Source organism: Protopterus annectens, chromosome 7.part1 (genome assembly GCF_019279795.1).
Source record: "Protopterus annectens isolate FY-2018-M chromosome 7.part1, PAN1.0, whole genome shotgun sequence".
Lineage (NCBI taxonomy): Eukaryota > Metazoa > Chordata > Ceratodontiformes > Protopteridae > Protopterus > Protopterus annectens.
In genome coordinates this window covers 201,509,698-201,534,720 of record NC_056740.1, presented here as the reverse complement: position 1 = coordinate 201,534,720, position 25,023 = coordinate 201,509,698, and positions in this window count along the sequence as shown.

The following is a 25,023-nucleotide window of genomic DNA, read 5'->3' as shown; positions in this document are numbered from 1 at the left end:
CAGGCATTCACAGAAGTTTGTGATACTTTAACCTAAAAAGAAAGGCAAGGAATAATGTACAGCAGGCAGCAATTCAAAGATTGGATTGGCTATGCATGTTGCTTAGTGAAAACCATAGGGAAATAGAAGGAGCATCATATGGTTATGAACAACATGGGTGCACCCACTTACTTGTGCATAGCTGTGGGGCTTACTGTGCTAGACCATTTGCTTCATTTAGTAACACTTGAAAGATGTGGCTAAGATAATTTCAAAAACATTTATACCTCCATGCATACCTCTTACCCTCTTAGGCAAGAAATCTGGACAAAGTTATAAACAATGGGGGGAAATGGCTGAAAAATAGGGACAATTTTTAAATATTTCTCTTACAAACTTAGAAAGGTGATAGAATAACAGGTTTTGTGTTAGCAGGAATTTTTGAAGGGTATGAAATCTGAAACTCAAATGTCTGTTATTATTTTCTGACTTCAATCTTTAATGACTTGGCAATGTTTTGCCAGAAAATCACAGTTTTATGAAAATGGACAAAAAATATGAAACAAAAATCTGGACATTCTGTGAAAATCTATACAGTTGAGTGGTATGCCTCCATGGCCATGTCTGTGGTTTTGCCCTAGTCTGCATTTTACTACAATGAAGGGATGTGATGGTAGGGTTCCTCCCATTGATAAGAGAATGTTTTTTATCACTGTATTGGGTGCAGCACCAAATTTGATAACATTGATTTATTTCTATGCACTGTAAACATTAAAAGATATGCAAGTATATATATATATATATATATATATATATATATATACATACATACACACACACACACACACACACAAACACCTGTGTGTGTGTGTGTGTGTGTGTGTGTGTGTGTGTGTGTGTGTGTGTGTGTGTGTGTGTGTGTGTGTGTGTGTGTAGCTCAGTAGATATGTGAAGTGCCTTTGACTTTACAGGTGATGTTCGAGTCCCTTATGGATTGCATTTGTGAATGAATGGTTGAGTATTTATTTATTTATTTAAGTTTGATGGCCAGGGAAGTCCACTGGTCCAAGAAGAGCCTGTTTCCAGTGGAGGCCTTGGGAGAAAAGCTCCACAATAATTGCAAGTTACATTTCACATGTTACAAAAAGACATAGTTCATACAGCTAATTAAACATTTACAGATAAGCTCCATGATATTTGCAATTGGCTTGTCACAATGTTACAAAAATGAAAAGACATAATTCAGTACAGAAATTTAAACATTTCCATAAAGTGAATATTTTTGTTATAAACTCAATTGTAGGTTTAACATTTCAAAATATATAGCTACTAGCCATTAGTAGGTTAGGAAAATATTATGCATGGAGAGGATAACAGTATATTTGAGATTGGAGAGTACAGTACAATAAATATTAGAGAGAAAATTAGTTTTTGGTAGGGGAGAGATTGTTTTGGGTGGGATGAAGTAATAGTAGAGGTAGTTGGATGAGTCAGTGCAAGGTGGAATGGGGTGGGCTAAGTTGGAGTGTGGCAAGAGCATTCCCGTTTTGAAGAAAGATGAGAAAGTAGCTGAGATTTGAAATTTGTATGGTTAGGTAGGTTGCGTAGGTGTGTGGGGAGAGAGTTCCACTGTTTAGCTAAGGAGTCGGACATCTGGCCAGGAGGTCGTGCAGGTTTGTGGACCTGAAGGAGATTTTGGTTTCTGGATCTGAGTGAGCAGTTGGGAATGTAAGGTTTTAGGGAAGTAGCAAGAGCTGGGCAGTTGGCAGGTTTAAAGATGAGCTTGTGGGCAATGGTGAGTTGTAGAAAACTGAGGTAGATGGGTAGTTCAAGCCAGTTCAGGAGGGAGTGGCAATGGTGGGATGAGATTTTTGAACTGGTTGCAAATTTGGAGATCTTGTGGTAGCAGGATTCAAGTTTGGACCAAAGGACAAGATAGAGATTGGTGAAAAGAGGGGCACCATACATAAGGGAGGGGAGTAGGAAGGTGGATGCAAGAGTTTGACAGGTAGAGTGGCTTAGGAAGCAGTTGTGCCTGTAGAGGAGACCTAACTTTTGGTGGGTTTTCTTGATTGTAGAGCGGATGTAAGTGTCAAATTTTAGTTCTTCATCAATAATGATGCCAAGAAGCTTGGTGTCGGGAATGATTTCAAGGAGGGTGTTGTTTTGGCTCTGTATAGTGAATGTAGATTTGTCAATGGAGTTTTTGGTAGGGGAAAAATCATTACTTTGGTTTTATTTGCATTTAGTGCCAGATGGTTAGACTGCATCTAGGTTTCTGTTTTGGAGAAGGCTAGTTGGGTTTTTGCTAGGAGCTCGGAGGGAGAGAAGGCTGAGCAGATGATTGTTGAGTCATCTGCATGTTGGATAATAGATGAGTCTGGGATGGATTGGTGAAAGTTGTTAATGAATAGGTTGAAGAAAAGAGGGCCAAGAACAGAACCTTGTGGGACACCTGTGGGTGTGGGAAGGAAGGGGGAGGTTGAAGTCTTCCATTGGACAGCTTGTTGGCAGTTGGACAAGTAGCTGGAAAACCAGGCAATGGTGGTGGGAGAGAGTTGTAGGGTGGAGAGTTGGAATATAAGTAGGGTGTGTGAGATGGTGTCAAAGGCCTTTGACAGATCTAGGAATAGTGTGGATACAAACTTGCCTGAGTCACATTCGAGGTCTATGGTTTCATGAAAGGAAAAAAGGGCAATCATAGTGCTATGGCCAGGGCAGAAACCATGTTGAGTAGGGGAGAGGAGATTGTTTAGTGTTAGGTGTGCCATGAGTTGTGCTTGTATTGTTTTCTCTAGTATCTTAGAAAGAGGTGAAAGGATGGCAATAGGCCTGAAGTTGGTGGTATCAGTATTTTTGCCACCTTTGTGGAGGGGGATGATGTAAGCATGGTGCCAGATACAAGGGATGTATGATTCTTGTATGGATATATTTATAAGAATAGACATGGGATAGGCAATGCTGTGTGCAGATTGTTTGAGGAAGGTGGGTGGAAGGTTGTTGGGTGCAATGCAACAGGGTTTGAGTTTGAGGAGAAGTCTTTTTATAGTGTTTGTGGGGATGGGCTTCAGGCAGAAGGATGTGGAGGAAGGTTGATGATTGGGGTAGTAGTGGAGGAGGGGGGTGGGAAGGAGGCTGATAGTTTATCTATGCAGTCTTTGAAGAATGAGTTGAACTGGCTGGCTGTTTCAAGGTTGGAGAGGTTGGGGTCTGGGCAGGGGTTTTCTTTGTTGCCAAGATGCAGCATGGATGAGATGGAGTCCCAGAATTTTTTGGGGATTTGATGAGTGCAAGAACTGGAGTTTGGAGTAGTGGGCTTTAAGGTCTTTAATTATTAGTTTGTTTGTTTTTTGCAGAGTTTCGTAGTTGCTTTTACTCTGGGAGGGTGTTAGGGTTTTTATGTTTTTGATATTGTTTCCTTTTTTATTCCCTTTGGTGCAAGGCTAGTTTAGTATCTTTTGATAATCATGGGCAGAGATTGGTTTTGATGCACTTGGTTCAAGGGGGGCTTGCTGATTGAGAAGGGTTAGGAATGAGTTTTTAAAGTAGGAAATGGCATTATCTAGAGGAAGGGTTTTTAGAGGGGACCAGTCAGTATGCTTTAAGCATTTGGAGAAAGTTAGAGGGCTGAAAGAGGAGAGGTTGCGGGTTTGGATGTAGTGGTGTTGTTTATGCAGTGGAGATGGGAGACGGTCGGCGAAGGCTGGTAGTTGATTGCTGAGAGGATCGGGTAATGTTCTGGCCTTGGTAATAAGGTTTGGATGAGTTGTTAGGATCCAGTGAATGATGGTACCAGAGTAACTACAAATTTACACAGAGTTCAGCACTGATGTCCCTCATGGATAGAGGAAACATGTAAATGTCCCAACAATTCCTTGTTTGGCCCATCTCTTGATTATTCATATGCAAAATATAGGGGCCAAGACTTATAAACCTACGTGTGTGTGTGTGTGTGTGTGTGTGTGTGTGTGTGTGTGTGTGTGTGTGTGTGTGTGTATATATATATATATATATATATATATAAAAAACTATATATACATACATATACACACACACACACACACACACACACACACACACACACACACACACACACACACACACACACACATACACACTTATAAATATAGTGGGACTTGTAACATGGCTGCAACATTGATGTTGCTAACATTGACATGTTTCTGTACCTACTCTGAGGTTATTTCTTAGAAAATGCAAATCATAAAACAGACCTCTGCCCCCCACACCCCTTACTATTTATTCATTCCAACTTGTAGATCATGCAATCCATGGGGAAATGGCATATTTTCCAACCCCCAGGATTGTCTGATTTCGCATAACTGTCAAATTGTTGACCAAACCATGTCTACAAAAAGGAGTTTGATTTAAGGTTAAATACACTACAGCAAAGTAATCCATATATATGTGTATGTATATGTGACCGGTTACTTTTCCTGAGTGAAGAGTCAATGAATTGCAGAGTCACTGCTTATGTCTTGATGTTCTCATCTTTGATCATGTGGGATTTCAATATTATCATGTAGACCTATATATATATATATATATATATATATATATATATATATATATATATATATATATATCAGGTAGACCTATATATGTGTATGTGTGTGTGTGTGTGTGTGTGTGTGTATATCTATATATCTATATATATATCTATATATATCTATATATATATATATATATATATATATATATATATATACATATGTGTGTGTGTGTGTGTGTGTGTGGGAACACTACAGACACTTGAGTCCCAAGCACTCGAAAACCACTATGTTGAAGCTGGGACTCAAGCACTTTGTAGTTTATGTGGGCTTCTGCTCCAGCTCAAAGTCAAACTAGAAGTTCTGGCAAGGACTTATAGGGAAGGGAAGGGTGGGTGATTTTTAGGCATAGGGAGTGGGAAGGGAATTTTAGGTGTAAGGAGCAGGAGGGGGGTTTTAGGTTCTGGGAGTGATCAGGGAATTTAGGTTTAGGGAAGGGGGTTGCAGTTCTAGCTTTAAAGATTGATTGTGGACTTAAGGGTTAGGGGGGAGAATGGAGGTATAGAGTAAGGCAGTGAGGACTTGGGTTCAGAAATGGGTAGGAGTTTTAGGGTTAGAATTTAGGGTCTGGTAGAGCTATATAGTTTTATAGGTTTTGATGGTACAAGATCTATGTAGAAATGGAGATCGGGTTAGTGGGAGTTCGAGCACTTGATTTTTTGAGAAGATGGCAGCAAATAGGTGTGTTGCAAGCTGCTAGCACATAGCTACCTGTAACAGACCCATATATATGCATATGTGTGTGTGTGTGTGTGTGTGTGTGTGTGTGTGTGTGTGTGTGTGTGTGTGTGTGTGTGTGTGTGTGTGTGTGTGTGTATGTATATATATCTATATATATATATATATATATATATATATATATATATATATATATATATATGATATATAGATCTATACCTATATCAAATCTTGCTTTCTCTCACTCTATCTATATATGGGTCGACTTTAAATAAACAAAAAGCCACATACCCGAATCTCTAAATGTCAAGATGAATTAATCGAAACCGCACTTGAATGAAGACTAGGATCACCAGAATTTTACTGTGGGAAAACAGCCACTTGGCAACCATGGTGAACTTTGCCCCTTTCCCTACTGTTAAATAATCTCAGAGTTTGTATATTTATGTAGGGTGGATGTGGGTGGGTTAGATTTGGTTTTGTTTGTGTTTTTTGTGTTGCTGCAGAAGTGATTACTTACCTGGAGTTCCTTATCAGTGATTTGAGTGTTCGTTCAAGTGCAGTTTTGGCGAATTCGTCTCGACATTTACAGATTCATGTATGTGGCTTTTCGTTTATTTGAAATAGATCCATATACATTTAATACCATCAGTAGAATGTGTGTTGTTAATGTCTGAAATATCAACGTCACAACATAGAAATACAGAACATCGACATGCACTGAGCATGCTCTGAGGATTACCCTGGAACAAGCTAAACTAGCACATGTGATGTTACATACTTTTTTGTTTCTTAGAACGCTAACATTTTGATTGGTTTTGTAATGCCGAGCAGGATATCAGCCTTACATAAACTGCAGCTCTGATACCTGTGGTATATCCAGAGTTGTAGCCCCATAAATTTCTGGTGTCTGTACTCCTTACAGTCAGTGATTCACCCATTTGTGAATTGTGGACAACATATAGTATTATCATTTCCAAACCTATTCTATCTGAACTGTTCCAGGTAGACAGCATTGTATGTAACTACTCCAGAGAGTATGATCACCTTTTTGAATTGTGTAGGGCTATGGTATGTGTTTTTACTACCTGCCAGTCTTCCTCAATTCCCTGCATACTTTATGACTCTCATTCAGTCTACAGTACAATAATACATTTCCCAGCTATACATGTATATTTTTTCTGACACACACAGAGTCACACTGTGGATAGATATTATCAGTGAAATAGCTTATGTTTCTAAAGTACGTGCTGTGTCTACTAGATCCCACTTTATTTTCTTATAGAGACAGCTGTTTCTATACTGTCATAGCTTTAGCCTTTATTTCTTTTTTCAATTTATTTAATGTGTATTGAGACACTTATTTAGCTCTGCTGAATCCTATATGTATCACTGGGACACTACAAATAGGTCTTTTCACTGACTTTATTGTTGTTGTTTGTACCGGTATAACTAAATAAAAAGCCCTTAAAACAAAAAGACAAATACTAAGATATTGGGGCACACTTTAAATAATAAGGCTAGGACAAAGTTACCTTTTAACTCCATATTTTATTATGCAATAGGTAGCATTTGTAGGTTGTTATGCCATGGACAGACTAGCCTCTGTAGGGTGTATTAATTCTAACAGATGCAGTACAGCTTAGCCTCAGAATGCCATTTCAAGTCACGAGCAGGTGACCTTATTTGTGCCTAGACTGTAGACAACAAACATATAAAATAAAATGGAATACTATGTAGCAGGTAGAATGGAAGATTAAGGTTATAAGATGTTAATTGCAGTGTAACTCTGAACAGGCTACTGGGTTCTGTCTGTTTTCAGCCATGGGTATCTCATAGTTTGGAAATCCCTTCTTCCCTTTTTGGGCATCTCTTAACTTCCTCAGGAGCAGCTTCCTTTTATACAAGGGGTGATTCATTTTCTTTTGGTCCATGGCACCATAAAGCCATACCTCTGCCCCAGGTGGGAGTGGTTTTTACTCCAGAATGTTTCTGGTTCCCAGAAAGGAGGGCACCTGGAGACCAATTCTGGACCTTTCCCAGCTCAACAATTTTCTCAATACTCCTTCGCTTCAAGTGTTGTCTCTTTAAACCTTATTTCCTCTTTTTCTTCCACAGGCCTTTCTGGTCTCTCTAAATCAGATATTATTTAGATTAAACAGGATATTCACAAATTTGAGCAGCTTTTTGTTTCCTTTCATCCTAGGTGTTTGAGTTTGGCTGTTTCTAAGCAAACCGTCTCATCCTGGACAGGACCGGTGTTAGCATTTTGGGGGCCCCAGCAAATGTCAAGTTGGGGGCCCCCTAGGCACTTCTAGTCTCTCCATCACTCTGTCACTGCCACCCCTTCTAAGCAACCTATCAGTTCATGCTGCAAACTCTTAGGAGTAGTATGTACAGACTGACCTGTAGCTACAATGGTCTTACATTACAACAGGCCTATGTACCATACTGTGTTGGCCCATCACCATCACACAAAGGGACATTTAAAGTTACTAGCATTTAGTTGCAACAATGATATATTACAACAACTCTATATACAGGTCTGAACTTGGGTGAAATGGTGCCTTAAGCCAATTGTTTCAGCCCCCCCACCACACACACAGTTCCAGTCCTCCCCTCTGATTCCCCCACATCTTGGGCTCCACAGTGCACATTACATTTTTCTTCTCTTTCTCTGATTTTGCCTCGCTCTTCAGTCTTTTCCAGAAACCACAACTTTCTGTGTGCTCTGAAGTGCATTTAAACGTTTTTTACACAACCTTTTCATCCAGTGATGGCTTGAAAAGAAATTATGATTAGGGAAAGAAATCCATTGTTGTTGTTTGCTTTAATTTTCCTTGCATCCTTTCAACATACCTTTCCTGACCAAGACAGTATAGTAATAACCATTTAGGAAATAACTCAAATAAGGCAGGGTCCAAGAAGCCATAGGGTTATAGATACTCTGGGGTGCATTTTAGAGCATTTTCACAACCTTTTAATCTAATGGTGGCCTAAGCAAAAATCATGAGTAAGAAAAGAATTTCAGTCTTATTTTTTTCTTTCAAAGAAGGCATAAATTATGCCCAAGTCTTAATGATCAAAGCTGACAAAATACTAGCTCAAAATAAACTAACAAGCCAATTGTTGCAAAGGATACACAGGTGTTATCTGGGAATACTAGCTGCTTCTCTACCTCCCTCCCCAAAAAATAAAAGGACAGTCACTGCCTATACATCCTTCTGGTGTTAGACTGGGATGAAAGCAGAGATTAAAATTGCCACAGTCATGTATTTCAAGTGACTGATGACATACATATACATAGCATGCCTCCTTATTCTTCACCCCAACCCCGAAAGCAACCATCTGTATATGTGCCTAATGTGTGATTGTGATGAAAGTAAAACAAAATAATGATTTTGGTAATATATCCTACTTAGTTGCTCCTAGACAGTACACTGCCCTTACACAAGCTACAGTAACCTTCTTTGTACACCTCTGGTGTCTGTGAGAAAAGTAAAAGAAACAATGACCACACTGTCCTCAGCACAAACACAAGCTATAATGATCTCCTGTGCACATCTCTAATGTTTGACTATGAAGAAAATTAAAGAAGTAATAGCCACATAATCCCCAGCACCCACATAACCCACAGCAGCTTTCTGTACACACACCTCTGAGCAATGCTGGTTTTAGAATGGGTGTGGTTGGGAGCAGAGGCTCATATCACAGCCCTGTTTATGTTAATGTGCATTATCAGAAAATTAATATGTTTTTCTCCTCGTTTTTCCACAACCAGCAACAGCTTTTGTGTTTAGTAATACCTAGAATAATAATGTATATGCCCTGGCTTTTTTGGGTGTGTGCACAGATAAAAAATCACACACACACACACACACACAGGCACACACGCACACACGCACACACGCACACACACACACACACACACACACACACACACACACACACACACACACACACACACACACACACACACACACACACACACACACACATTAGCCATAGTAATACTAGTTTTGTACTTATTTCAGCCAGTAGCAATACATTATGCAATACTGGCACTGCCACACTAGATCACTGACTGCTGTTTAGAAGTTGACAGACAGCAGCAGGGGTATGTCATTTTTACTCACCGCATTGAGGAGTAATGGATAGGTATCACTGTCCCTGATTTTACAGATCTTCCCTGATTTTATTCATAATTTTGCTCTGTCTTTTAAAAAACTTTGATTTGCTGGTAAATCATTCAGGATTACAGACGACCGATAAATCCAGACATCATATTCTTATTGTCCAAAAAATACACGTTGATGCAAAAGTTATTATTCTATTAACTAAGTTAATTAAAGTAATATCTAAAATGTGCTCTTGATTCTGAACCTTTATTCTGCTATTATTATTGGCATTGCTCCGAATTCTTCAGCAAAGAAGTTGAGAGTTATAGTATTTGGTGTTATGCCAGTATTTATAAACCTCCCAGAAAAAGAAAAGCATCCCTAGAGATTGGACACATCAGCTCTTCTTAAAATCCACGGTTTGCACTGAGATCAGTCACTCTAGGCTGCTGATCTCTCTAGTACTTACCTTTTTCATTGTTTATTACTTGCTTTATCCTAACAGAGTCATATCGCAGCCCTGCTCAGGTTAAAGTACATAACCAAGAAATTAATACATTTTTTCACCTCATTTTCCCCCAGCCAGCAGCATTTGTGGGACCCCCACACAGTCATGGATGATTAAGTGGCCATCCCCTGCAGCCACAGGTATTGCAGGTACCTTAAACTGGCTATGTTGTTAGTTTTAATGGACAGAATGTCCACCAACAGAGTTTAACTAAGCCAGGGGCACTGTGTCAGTGGTAAAATATTTAATGAAATTGTAAAGCCTCTTACTTGATAAAACACTGTTACTATAACGAGAGATATCTTTGAATTTTAAAGGAGTTACAAATAAGAGTTATTACCCACCTGACTTATTAAGTATACAAGACTGCTGTAATAGTTTCTGTCGGTTTGACAGACATGTTACAAAATATCAAGATAAGACAACTTGATGTGGTTGGGGCCCCCAAAGGAATGGGGGGACCCCCAGTAACTGCAGGGTTTGCTTGTGCCTAAAGCCAGTTATGATTCTAGATTTCTAAGACCATTTCATTTTGTTATTCTTTTTATGGTAAATGTCTTTCCTCATCAGAAAATGCTCATTCTACCAGTGATGTTGCTTCTTCTGGTACTTTTTTTTCAAGGGGCTGGATACCAATTCCATCTTTGAGACTGCTACTTGGTCTTCCATCCATACCTTCACTAAACACTACAAGTTGGATATTATTTCCAGGGATAGAGCATGCATAGCCAGGGCTACCTGCATGGGTTTCAAGAGTGCTCTTCAGTGCCATCCTCTTTCCACATTTCCCCTTGAGCTTTTGAACTTTCCCTTCTGAAATAAATACTGCAACAATGATATGGAAGGACATAGTACAGTTCTGTACAATTTTACCATAACAGTAAATATCCTTCTCTTTACTGTTGCAGTATTCGCTGCTTCCTTCCTACTCCCTCTGCTCTACCCTGTTCTTCTTGCCCTCATGATCAGGGGTTCTTTTCTATTTTCTTCTGGATGTACATGTTCCTTCTGGTCCCTAGTGTCATTATGATCCTCCTGAAGCTTTCTAGTTCTGAAGTGTGTGTGTCCATAAGTCACCTTTATGCCCTATGCCTTGTGTGGGGATCATACACGTGACATACAGTGCCTATAAATACTAAAGGTTCTGGTATACTGGCTCAATGTTGGGTTATCCTTTGCAGGAGATTCCTTATGTAAGGAATACTGCAACAGTGAAGAGAAGGATATATACTGTTATGGTAATATTTTACACAACTGTACTTACTTTCCTATCAATTGCTGTGGCCCAGGAGCTGACTTTCCATTGGGGAATATTGTTCCAATTCATTCTAGTTCACCTTTATTGTATCGGATTAAGTTTTGCACCTGATGATTTGAATTGGTGTGGTCTGTTCCATCAGCCTGGCCGTTGTCTATGGCTACATTGCTGGTGTTGGAGATGTCTGTCTTCATCCTATGTGCCCATTCCCTTGTTGTGGCCTTTTATCTTCTCAGGTTTGTTAGTCTCTCTGCTGTCAGTGTCTTTCTTTAATGGGAGAGTTGTATTCATCAGCTTGAGTGACCTCTCCAAATCCAGTGGACTTTGGTTTGGTCATCCAGGTGCTGTGAAGGATTATTGTTTGACCCAAAAGAGTGGCTAGACATGAACCACCAGTCATGGTTCCACCCAGTGGGCACCCTCAATGTTCATTGAAGTCTCATCTGACAAACACTTGTGAGATTCTCTCCACTGGCCTCAAATGAGCTGCTCAAAAGCAGAGAGTCTTCTGAGAAGTTAGGTGACACACACCTAATCTTCCAGAAAAGAGTAAACACCTAGACTTCCCATTTGAGCTCACGACCTCTGATACAGACTTGAAGGAGATGGTTCCCCACAATCTCATCTGGATGGTGCTTCAAATGGCAAAAGTTTAGAAATGATGTGCCAGAGGGTATCTTAGCCCACTGACCCCTTGCTTTCAACACAAAGAGGCCTGTGGAATGACATGATGTACATCCAAGGTAATCCTCCCCATCCAACAAGTTAATTGATTTAGTGGCTAGGAGGTCCTGGAAGGAGCCTGACACCTACATGGCAGTCCTCTGTAATAGGACAAGATTCTGTGTTCCCCAAAAGTGACACAGCAGTGGGCGAAATCAGCTGTTGTAAATGCCATCATTGTGGTGGCGGCCACTTACAGACAACTTCAACAACCTCCTATTTCTATCATTCCCCCCAGAAAGAATCCAGGGAGATGGACAGACCTGGGAAGTGGGTGTATGCTTTGGGCGTCTTTGCACTTTCAGCCCTGAATTATGCCAGGTGTTATCTACTCCGAAAAAAAAAACATATGCTGGAGCCAAATAATCAACTTGAGACTTCTCTGGCTACTATGTCCATCAATACAAACCTCTTCATACACTTAATGAATAATACTGTGTATGGAGTAGCCACTGCATTTGCAACTGGCATAGCCATAAGATGCATGCATGGCTGTACATATGCAATTTCATGGACAACTTGAAAGTGTTCTCAACTGCTCCATTTTATGGGTCATCCTAATTTGGTCTATTTGGTAAATAAAGAAAGAAAATGCAGATTGATGAGCATGATGGTAAGATTATTTCTGGTGTTTGAGTCAAGTTTGAGGCCTCCCTAACAATCATATAGTATGAATCAAAAAGGGCCTCTTTTGCTGTGGTTTTAAAAGTCTAGATGTTAGTTTGAATTTCTGTCGTAAGGGTGGCCGCGATACAGGTGGCCCCTTCAATGAATGCAGACCCAGAGCTAGAGGAGGTCCACAGAATCTGGAATACTGAGGGCCCTTTTCTGACAGAAGACACCTGAATCCCTGACTGTCTCTAAGCCTGCTCCACTCTTGAGGCAGTCAGTGTCATCTCTTCCTTTACCCAGGCTTTTGTTAGGCAATTACCCAAAAGAATTGGGTAAGAGGGATAATATGCACAGTGTATGGCATACCTATTTTGGAAGCCTCCTCCCTTAGCTCCACAATATGTATGTTGCTGGATGTCTCATAAAATCAGATAAAGGCTGCATTATGTGGCTGTGCTTCTCTTCTTAACAAAAGAACCATCCGATAGTTGGCAGCAGACCATGTTAGGATTTTATTTCAAGTTCATGTTGTTTCCAAAGAAAACCAATGACCTCATTCCCATTTCTGATATTAGACTCCTGAACTCATATGTGAAAAAATCCTTATTTAGAATGGTCACGGTTGACTTGATTGTATCCTGTCTCTGGGATGTGTTGTGGGGATTTTCAGTACAACTACCTTCACATATAGAACACAAAAGAGTCTATGAGATTTGTACAGGTCTGAATAGGAGCCAGTCATTACCAATTTACAGTGCTGCTATTTGGTCTCACAACAGCCTCATGGTGATCACCTAGCATATGTCTGTCAAAGCAGTTCCTCCATGACTTCAGTGATCCAACATTTTCCCATGTCAAGACGAGTGGCTCCTGACCACACCTTTGGAGTGTCTTCAGCAAACTCGGCATTAACTTCATTATCTTTGAGTTTTTATAAGAGACTATTTGGTATACTGTCTAATGGGTTCACTTTCATTGCACAAACTGTATGGTCTGATTCTGACCTCTGTCCAATTTCTGTAATGGAGTTTGTATGTTATACCTATTTGTCTGTGGTGTTTCTTCCACCTCACCAAAACAAGCTGAATGTTTCCATCTGTAACTCACCCAGGAATGGAATTTTGTACAGCAGCATAGACTGTAGGTGTTACGTATTGAGGATCAGCTGTATAGAGAAACTGCTTTGAGCATCAGATGCATTGTGCAGTATCCTCAAAACTGAATATGGATCACATACACCTCTTCTTATCATGGCTAGCCAGTCAACAGTGTAAGAAGTGGCTGTAAGTGATTTGGGCATTTTGACTACTGTTGGCAAAATGGACATGGGTATTTGCCAGTGATAAGTGGGTTGAAGACCTTGCCTATTTCAACCTATGTCAGGGATATGTGTTAAATGTTGGGGAGAGTGTATGTGCTTATATTGACTTGTGTGTGTGATGCAGCCATAAAACCCAGCAGACCTTGATTAGTAAGCTACTGGCCAGCCAGTGCCCACTTGCCAGCTTGGGTTACCTGAGATAGCTCTGTTGAGTGAAAGCTGGACATAAAACCAATTTGCCAAACAAGAAGTAAGAATTGGTACACTCAGTGTTGGTTTGCATGGAGGATGCAACTTGGAAGTGAATGACTTCATGGTAAGGAGGAGAGTGGAATCCCATGAATCCAGGAGACTAGATGGAAGGACATTGCAGCAAAGTCACTTGGTTTGTGATATGCAGTCTCTTACTCAGGAGGAGGACAGACTATAACTGGTTTCTGAATTGTGTAGATGGAGAAGCTTCAGAAGAGAGTGAGGGTTGCCATCAAAATTAATGATAAACGTGTGGCAGTAAGACTCTATTGTAAGGCTACTGCACTATTCATTATCCCAACCAATGTCTTCATAGCTGGGCTGTGATACTGCAGAAAAGAGTGCATTCAAACAGCAGTTGCAGGACTTATTATATAAAGTTGGATGACATGAATAGCTGTTGATAATGGGTGACCTGAGTGCATCTATCAGGACAGATAGAACAGGGTATGAGGACTTCCTGGGTCTACAGAGGTGGGACAACAGGAGTACAAGAATGGACATTCTACAGTTCTCACTGGCAAATGGCTTGATGGTGCTCAACAGTTGATTTAACATGGGACAGTCAAAACTTCACATATGAAAGTGGACACCATACAACTAAGGTCGTTTCCTGGCAGTAAGTAAAGGGGAGTGGGGTATAACAGATTCCAAAGTAATTCCCAGTGAAACAGTTGGCCTACAGCATATACTTTTGTTTGCTACAGCCAGCTACAATAAGTCATCAGATCAGTCTCTAAGATCACCAGAGAATACGCTGAAGACCTTGAAGTAGACAAGATGAATTCCTCATGGCTCTAGTACCTCAGAAATGAGGGGGAATAAGTGAAGGTGAGGAAGAATGGCAGTGTCTCAGAAGTGCATGTGTGAAGACTATACCACTGATGTGCGGCTGAGCCAGTTATAGAAATAAGGGAAACAAGGAAAGCTGTTCCAGAAAGTTATCAAAATACAGCAGTTGATGAAAAAGTGGGAGGTAGAAAACCTGGACCAAAGTAAGGAGCAATACTGGTTGGCTAACAAAGAGAATAAGAGAATTACAGTGACAAACAACAAAGCATCAGAGGTACTTTACCAGCTTCTGGAAAATGATTTGGTAGATGGCATAAAGAAACTCTATAATGGTGCAAAGCAAAGACAGAAACATAAAGAAGATAAGACACCTGTCATAAGGGATGCCAGCAACAACCTGCTTACCATTCCACAAGACATCAAAAGCAGATTTTATTTATTTATTTCACATTTTTTAACTGGGTTAGCCAAATGAGTTTGCAAACAAACCCATTTTCAGTGGAGACCCGAGGGGAAAGAGCCCCAGCAAACATAAGCAAAGATAAACATACAGGACAAAACTATTAAAAATAATGCAAATACGAAATTAATTATAAATAGAAAAACAAAAGAAAAAATTATGAACATTAAGGGTTGCACTGATAGCAGTGGTCTAAATTTACTACATATAAGAGTAAAACAAAAGGATAATTAATTATTGTTCAAAAGAAGGAAAATGTACAGACATTGATAGGAAGTGGAGGAGGATAAATAGTGTGGAGAATGCGAGGAGGGAGAGAATGGAGGGGGCTATAGTAGGGCTATAGTAGTAGAGCTGAGGGCATTAGGGGGTTAGTTTAAGCAGAAGTTACTAACAGAGAAAGAAAGTTAGGAGATGCAACAGGTTGAACCTTGAAGGAGTATTTCCAGCATATTCAGAATAAACAGAACCCCGTAGAAGCTGTAATATCCCAGGTACAGCCTGCAATGAAAGAAGATGACTAGCCCACATTAGAAGTTACAACACTAAAGAAAATGAAGTCAGGGAAATCAGCTGGTTCAGATAAGATCTCAGCAGATATGATCAGGATGTTTGAGATAGGGCAGAAATTGCCCTGAGGATACTCATAGCAGGATGTTTTGAAAGGTGTATCCCAAATGACTTGAGAATAAGCATATAGTAGTGCCAGTGTAGAAGAACAAAGGTTAAATCTACAACTGTGTGCACTATAGATGTATCGACCTCTTGTCACTCAAAACTTCTGCAGAAGGTGATAGATAAATGCATACACAGAGTAGTAGAGAGTAAAATGGGAGAAGATTATTCCATATTCATATCAGGATCCAGAACAGCTGACTCAAGACTTTCATGAGATGGATACTTGAGAAGAAGGGAGAGATGAGGAAAGAGTCCAACTGGGCATTCCTAGACTAGGAAAAAGCACATGGCAAGGTCCCAAGAAAGATGATTTGGGCAGTCTAGAGGTGGTCCAAAGTTTCATACATATGTGTAGAATTAGTAAAACCTCTATACAGAGACCTAATGACTTGTTTAGAAAAAGGGTGTTGTTTGACAGAGGTGTTCCCAGTGGAACTGTGTGCGCATCACGGATCAGATCTGAACCTACTACTGTACACACTGGTGATGGACTATATTAGCAAACAAATCAGAGTGGACAGACTGACAAACCTGCTCTATACAGAAGAGGTGACATTGCCGTTAGACTTTCATCAATTAACTTCCAGAAAATATAGGGTAATGGAATGTATTGTTCAAGGCACATTTGTAATGGCAGCTAATGGAGAAATCAGAAGAAGCTGAGAAAGGAGTCAGAAAGGAAAACAGACTGTTCAGGGTTACTGTATGGCAGAGCAATGACAAACAAGCTGAAAAGTAAGTTGTACTACACGGTGGTGCAATCAGTGAAGGTAGATTACTTGAGGGAGCTAGAGGTGATGGGGATGGAGTGCATGGGGTGGCTGGTAGGATGCACACTGTGTCACAGATGAAGAAATGAGGACATCACAGCAAAGCCCAAGTAGTTCTAATTGCATAGAAGGACAAAGAGAACAGATTACAGTGGCTCGTGCACATGTGCAGGAAAATAGAAGAGAATCTGGTTAAGATCTGGGATAGACAAGAGTCATGCAAGAGGGAATCAGCGAATAGATGGATGAATTGTGTGAGAGAAGACTAGCAACCATCAGGCATGACTGTCAAAGAAGGTAGCAGAGTGGAAGTGATTCCAGATAGTTGGCAACAGTTGACATGACATCCCAACCCTTGATGATGATGATGATGATGATCTTTGCAAGTTTCTGGACATATCTCTAAAGTTGCTGAAATACAGTCATTTACCAACTAAGAAAAAAGTATTCCTGGAGTGTCATTTGGATACTACTCTGTCTTTTTCTGTTGTCTTTCTTGGTCAGGACAGAATTCAGACCTTACAATTTGCAGAAGCATCTATTACTCAGCAACTGACTTCCGTCTGCCTTGGTTCTCAGAATTTTAGGTCTGATGGTGTGTTCAGTTATGATAGCGTAATTTGCACTTATCCAAGTGAGAATATTACAGTGGCTTCTTCAAGTACAGTGATTTCAAAGGTTTCATCTTCTTCCCAAGACCATAATGATTACAGATTCTGAAAAACGAATATTCAGTGGTGACTGGAATACCCAGCAAACTGGGTGTGAAGATTATTTCAGACCCCAAAAGCAGTAATCACTAACATATCCTCCCTTAGGAGGGGGCATTTTGAAGGGAAAATGGTTCAAAGTCCATGGAGAGACGAAGCAAATCTTCGCATACATATCTTTCAGTTGAGGGCAGTCCTAGCTAGGGTTGCATGAATAAAATACTGGCTGTTATTATCTCTCTTACTTCAAGTAGAAATATAATATGATTTAGGATTATCCAAATGTTAAGCTAAAATATTGTTCTGAATTCCCATCAATCTGTCCTTATCATAATGTTCGGCTAACAAGTCAAGCACAGTACTCATTCAAAACCTTTTCTAAGTTATCATGTTCAATTGTCAATCCATCTGCACTATCAACTGTCCTTTGGCCATATTATTAAAAATGTATATCAAGTACATACCAGTAAAATGTAAATAAGAATTATTACATCTTTTGTAGTAAGGTTTAATGTATACAGAGTCTGCCGATCAATATACTTAAACATCTAGAAATTCTATAGCCATATCATAATGTTTCACTTGAAACTGTAAAAAATTTGTTGTTGACTCAATAAAATCACAAAATCTAGCTAATTTATGTAACCTGCCTGAACACATGAAAAAATCCTCATCAGTGAAATGTGCATAGTGTAGAACATTGCATATATAACATTCTGAAGGGGAAAAAAAACTTTCTTTCCATTCCATGAGAACCGTGCTTGCATAACAGTTAGTGCTTGTTGTTCCTATTGCAACTCCTGTCTTTTGAATATAATGACTATTGTTAACATAAAATACATTGCTTTCAGCTACTAATTCCATTAATATGCACTTCTGCAATATTCTTAGCTTTATGGGTTGTATCCTGCCAAGGGTATAACAGCCAGCCAGCTTCCAAAGCTGCAGGCCACCTTCCACATGGCCAGGCTCTTAAGTAGCTTAAGATGAGCTGACTAAAAGGCAGGTCTGGAGGTGAAGCCCTTCAAAGCATTTCTGCCAGTAGAGCGATGGAGTCTGAACCCTGAAAAGACAATACTAGGAGTAACAAAAAATAAGTGTCCACACTCTGTCATAGAATACACAACAAAAACCAAGGAGGTTGGAGGGAGGGAGTGGCTGCTGCAGCACTGATCATTCCAACACATACTGTTATGGAAAGCTCAACTAACACAGCACATCTAGGTTCTTCATATTGATGACTGCCACAGCAGACTTAGCTATATGGGTATATTACCACAGCTACTGCAACACTGATCATTTGAGCATCTACTGTTATGTTATGTTCAACTTATACAACTGTACTTTCTTCCTAGATTTACGCTCTTCTTTGGACAGTGGCCTCCCTCTTTACAGCTGGCAGGAAGGTCATGATGTGCTTTCGTGCCTAAGCTCTATTTTCTCAGTCAAGAGCTGGAGCTCACCCTCATTACACATGTGGAAAGATCTCTGGTAATTGTTACAATTGAAGAAACCATGTGGTTTGTTTTAGGGCTTTTAGGTTCGGTGGTGGCATCCGGAGGGGGGGGGGTGTAAGGAGATTCAGAATGGATCCAGTACCCATAGTGGGTGAACTAGTTGAGGCCAAAGAAAGCAGAAACATACCTGCTGTGACCAGAAGGGGCAATGAGGATTACTCTGATCTTGCATTTCATTGTTTTTCTGAATGAACTTGGTGATAAGAAAAATGGGGAAAGGCATAAAGGAAAACTGGGGGCCAAGGATGGACTACAACATCTCTTAGTGACTGACCTTGTGGAGGGATGAGGGCAAAGTAGCTTCTTCATTTGTTGTTTAGGTAAGAAGCAAAAAGGCTGCAGCAAGGTTGGCCCCAGCGAATGGAGATCTCTGTCGCCATTGTTTTGTTAAGAGACTTGAGACAGGAGCAAAATTCTGCTCACTTTGTCCTCCAAGATGTTGGATGTCCCAGAATTATGTGTCGCTAGTAGAAAGCTGTTTTTAGACATTTTCCATGGCCAAATTCTAATGGGTTCTTGGCAAAGGGGATACAGTTGGAATTCACTTTGTTTGCTGATATACCAAATCACTGACATATTGTCTGAATGTATGGCAACTGCATCCTTCAGTAGGTGGTCTTGAAGCACTCACAATGTAAGGAGGACCAGTCAACTCCAAGACATTGATGTGAAGGTTGGCCACTAATGAAAACCACATTCCTTGGACTGTTATCCCTTTAATATACTCTCCAAATGCTTTAGAAGAGTGACTTGTTATAATCCTTAGAAGGATATGAACCATATACCTCGGGTTACTACAGTAGTGATTTCATTGAACATCTACTGCTATGACCAGTGTAGTTACACGACTATATGAATTTGTTCGCCACAAATGTAATGAAGTCATTTTCTGTAAGTTTCTATTAGTCCTTTTGTAACCTTTCTACATTTCTTACAGTCTACCTAAACAAAAATGAGGTCATTAATTGGTGCATTACCCATGATAAGGCTCCTTGAAAAAAGAAATTCTGAACTAAGAAGATTTCCAGTGTTAACACATGCCACTACCCAAGGTTACAGTTTTATTTAGTAATATTTTATAGCCTTCTGAAAACATATAAATGCATTACAAGTTAAGGCAGGAAAACAGTGAAAATGTTTTTGAATATCGGGCACTTTCTATCGCATGTAGCTATGAAAACTGTATGCTTGCTTGCATATTTTTCCCAATGTGTCTGGATAAGTTAGTCAAACTGGGCTGTTACTCCTGTTTCTGAGTAAGCACATGGAGAAATTTTGTGTGTGTTAACATTTCACACTAAATGCAATGACGCTGTCCCACTGCAAAATTCATGTTTTCAAAAAGTATTACTGTGTACTTCAAATGGAAGTACAGTACAGGACAAGACAAGTCTGAGGTGTGCCTTATCAGTTGATGTATTTACAGTATTCCTGCACAATACAACGTGCATATGACAGATTGATACTTTGTGACATATTAGTAATATTGTAGTATATTACCTAATGTTTGAGAGACTGTAGCTTACTAAGATGTTTAAAAAAATGTGTATATTTTGCGATGATACTAGATTTCCTAATTAATTACTGACATTTTTGTTGTCTAATCCTTTACTAGATGAACCTGCAGAAATGAGTTCAAAGAATACAAATACAGAAGAACAGGTATTTTTCATGTCAGTTTCGGAAACCCTGGCATGCCAAACTCATTGGCAGACCAGGTAAGATATCAATTTCTTTACAGTCAGTTGTAATGATTGCTGCAGTGTGGATTATACTGAGAGTAATGGAAACAAGTGAGCGTCCTTTCTTTCCACTGTCAGGCATTTCCTATTGAAATTCAGTCAGCACAGAATATATCTGCATGTGTTGTATGATATGCCCACTCTACATTCAGCCACTGAATAGACAGCAAGATTGTACCAAAACAAAAACTGTATATTCTGCAGCTACGTAGTTTGCAGATAGACAGATTAAGATATGGATATAACCAGTCATAAACGTGCTGCACAGTTACAGATGCATGAAGATATTTTCAGCAAATATTGTAGTTTACCTCACTTAAGACCTTTGGGTCATATTTTTGAATAGCTTTAAATTCTTCGAATTAGCATAGCAGGAAAGGAGACAACGGAAATATTTCAAATTAATGAGTCAGACTGTACTACTGTGGTATATGAGATCATGTTGCGTGTGTTTAAAACATAACTGAAGGTAGTACCCTCACTGGGATGCAAATATTTATTTTACAAAAGGTTACTACTGGTTCTGTGCTTTAAAATCATATCACTGGGTCATCCAGGTGTTGTTGTTCATTGAGTAAGAATTATTACATACACTTGTTAGGTGCTTAGGTTATTTGTCTGCTGTCATACATAAATAAGTATGTACAAGGTAGTGAATAGCATTATTTTCCATTACTAATGTGTACTTCTTGGCAAGTATTTTTTTTATAGCAATTGTAGTTTTTCTTTCTACAGTACAAAATTAGTTGGCAGTGAGCTCTGTGTCATTTAAAATATGTCAGACCTGGACAGTTATAGCAACAAGCCTTGTTGGGGAAATATGGCTTCTGGTGCAATAGCTCAGCGAATCATAAACTATTTTTTGCCCATCACTTGTCTATCCTGGATTAACCTTGCATTTACATATTGTGGTACCGATGATGACAGAGTACTGTTAATTCAATACAAAAAATATACATGGCAGAAATTAATTTAAAATCCACAGTTCTGATGAATTTCTATGTACATGGTCTAAGTAAGCCTGGTTCTATGTTTACAAAGTACCAACATTTTCATCCTTCCTCATGTGAGTGTTTTGAGTGGGGTAAGGAATTTCTAACAACTCAATGTAATGTTGACACACATGTAAATGTATTGTAACTACTGGAAAATTCAGTCATATTTATTTGAGACATGTTTGTTGCATAGTGTAGCAGTGACAACTCAATAAATTAAAGTATTGCTGTGTTAATGTCTTTCACAATGTTGTGCTTTCTTAGGGAACTGCAAACGTGTGAGAGATTAAGTGGAATCATCTATTTCCTTTGAGGAAGCGAGGAAAGCTATCACTGACTTTAAGGAAAACATAAAATCCAACTTCATTGTTTCTCAACAAGACAAAACACTTTGCAAATGAATGCAAGGATTGTGTAGTATTAATGGTTTGATATACACACCAGAAACTTCAGTATTTCAAAACTAATGATAATTCATCAATTTAACGTGGTGTGTGTCTGCATCAACTTTGTATGAATACTGATGAATGCTTTTCCATTCTATTTTCTTTCCATATATGTACATACCACTCTTTGCAGCAGTTTAGTAAGACATAGATTCATCTTATTTAACAGCACAACGCATGGCTTAAACATCACGCTTCAAGTATCAAGGATTAAGTATTAGTATCGTAGCTATATTCACATGATGTGGCATCACAGACAGACTGCCGACAAGAACTTTACATTGTACTTCAACTGGGATATGCAAAGTAATTGCTGGAGAGCTTCTGCGAATTGCTCAACATTAATTATCTCTACAGTTTGACAACTATGACCCCCAGTATTGCAGGCTTATGCTTACTGGGAAATCAGTTCCACTGCACTGTTTTAACTGTTCTGTACTTTGTGTGTGTGTGTGTGTGTGTGTGTGTGTGTGTGTGTGTGTGTGTGTGTGTGTGTGTGTGTGTGTGTGTGTGTGTGCATACATGGTACATAGTATTTAAAGCAAAAAGCTAACAAATATGAATTATTGCTATCATACCTTTGGTGCTTTCTTTTTTATGTATTTCTTTTCATCATATAGCGTTCTGGCCAAATCTGGAGCTAATAATTCACTGGTGACAGCGACTTCTACAAGGTGCAACTGTGGTACTTTTTTTGGTACTCCATATGTGATTACTGGGCATAAAGTTCTAATCTGTCACTTGGGAAGATATTTGGTAGCTACCAAGAAAAGGAAACATGCAGAACATAGACACATGAAGCAGGTAATGAGGATAATGTTTACTTTAGTCAACTATTTTTTTATGTCTTAATGACTGACTGTAATAACAGTTATACTGCAAATTTCACTTGCTTGAAGTTATAGTAAACTGACCATTATACTGTGGCTAAACTGAAATTTTGTAAGGTTGGAAATGTATTTCAACATTTCTTAATTACAAGTGTTTATTAAAACAAAAACAATGATTAGTTAGTGACCCCTTGCATTTTGACTAGTGTGTAATACATATGTAATATTAATGCATTATCCACATTTTTCTAAAAAAAGTTAACTGCTGAGTGAACTCTTGACATTTTAAGTCTCTGTTTCAGAAATGTTGTCATTTCTGTATAGCACTGATATATTGCACTGTAAGATACTCAATGCATCATTTGCAGTATCATGTATTGTAATATACTTTCCAACTACAAACAGAAGATACTGTTTTTGGACTTCTCTTGAAATTGTGTTCCTCCTTCATCATGTTTCCCTCTCTTGTTTCTTTAGGTACAGAATTAATCATCTTCAGCACAACACTATGTATCATTGTCTGTTTCCTCTATACTTGGCTTTCCCTACTATATACGTCTTTACAGTTGATCACATTGTTAGCCGTGATGATGCACAATACCCCATCATTACAAGTTAAACATGACATGCTGTCATAATATGCTGGTAATGTATACTGAACAGTAACACAAGCTATAAATACAACTGTCCCTGGACACATGGCTGTAGCCAGGAATTAACACACTATACGTCTACACTGAAACTTACATCACAACAAGGTGCGTATTTTATAATGGTGTAAATTCCAGTTGCATGCTATTATGCAGTATGCACAGTACCTTTCTTACATCTGAAGGATTTCATTATGTCCGTGCTGCTGTAATAAGCATGCACTGATTTGGCCGCAATTATATTCTTTGTTGCCACTTTTGCTGTTTATTCCAGTGTGTTAATAGGTAGCGCATAATGACTTTGACCTTTGAGAAATCCATCCCTAGAAAGTATTCCAGACCCATGCATTCAGTGTTCTATTCCTCTATGAAGACATGATAATGAATGTATTATGTATTCCCTGTGTGAAATGCAGCAACACTACAAGTAATGCTTTTTCTATATTTGTTTTATGAAATATCTCTTTGGAAGAAAAATGTGACAAACCACAATCATGTTGCAATATATGATGCTTTCAGACTTGGATATAAACATTTCACAGGTGTGCTATGCATATCCATAGCAATCCATATGCAGTACGTTTTACACACAGCTTGGTTTTCATGATAGCTTCCAGGGATTCACCACTGTATGGGAAGAAATTATCATGAGTGTGAGGGTAAGCAGTGTTTTATATATATATATATATATATATATATATATATATATATATATATATATATATATTCCTCCATAAAGTACATGTCAGCCTTTCATCTTACATTGCAACCCTTCTAAATGGATCATTATTACTTTAAAGTACCTGGAGTACAAGCCTCTACTAACAAACTTACTAATAGCACAAGGTGATAAAAGAAAAAGAATTTTCTATTTACTTGCACAACACCTACATTTGAAGAAAACTTGGAGTGCATTGCACCACTGAAACAGGTGAGTGTGTCATGTACTTCTACCATTTTTGGCAAGCATTAATATGGTCAATAGTTGCATGTTGCTTGGCCTGATTAGCTTACATCAGATGCATATACCAACTACCTCCATGTTTCCTTTACTAGTATCTGTTTTCTAGTCATGTCCACAGCATACATCATCAGATTTTCCTACTGTCCCCTGCAGACAGACATCTATCATAATGAAGATTGCAATAATGTTTAGTCATTGATTATGTACTCATGTCACTGCATTGTCTTCCACAGTAGTACACGTTTGAGTGACACAGCTGGAAGATCATGGAGAAAAAGCTATGCTTTGCATGTTGATGCTAACTTGGTTTATGCTTCCTTAGTTTGTCTGTCTATGATGCTGTATTCGTCATTGCACGAGTTAAGGAAAATTACTTTATTGCTATAACAAATAGTTTTGTGCACCACTGCTTGGGGCCAATGTCCAAGGAAAAGTACTTAACATGAGGAGTT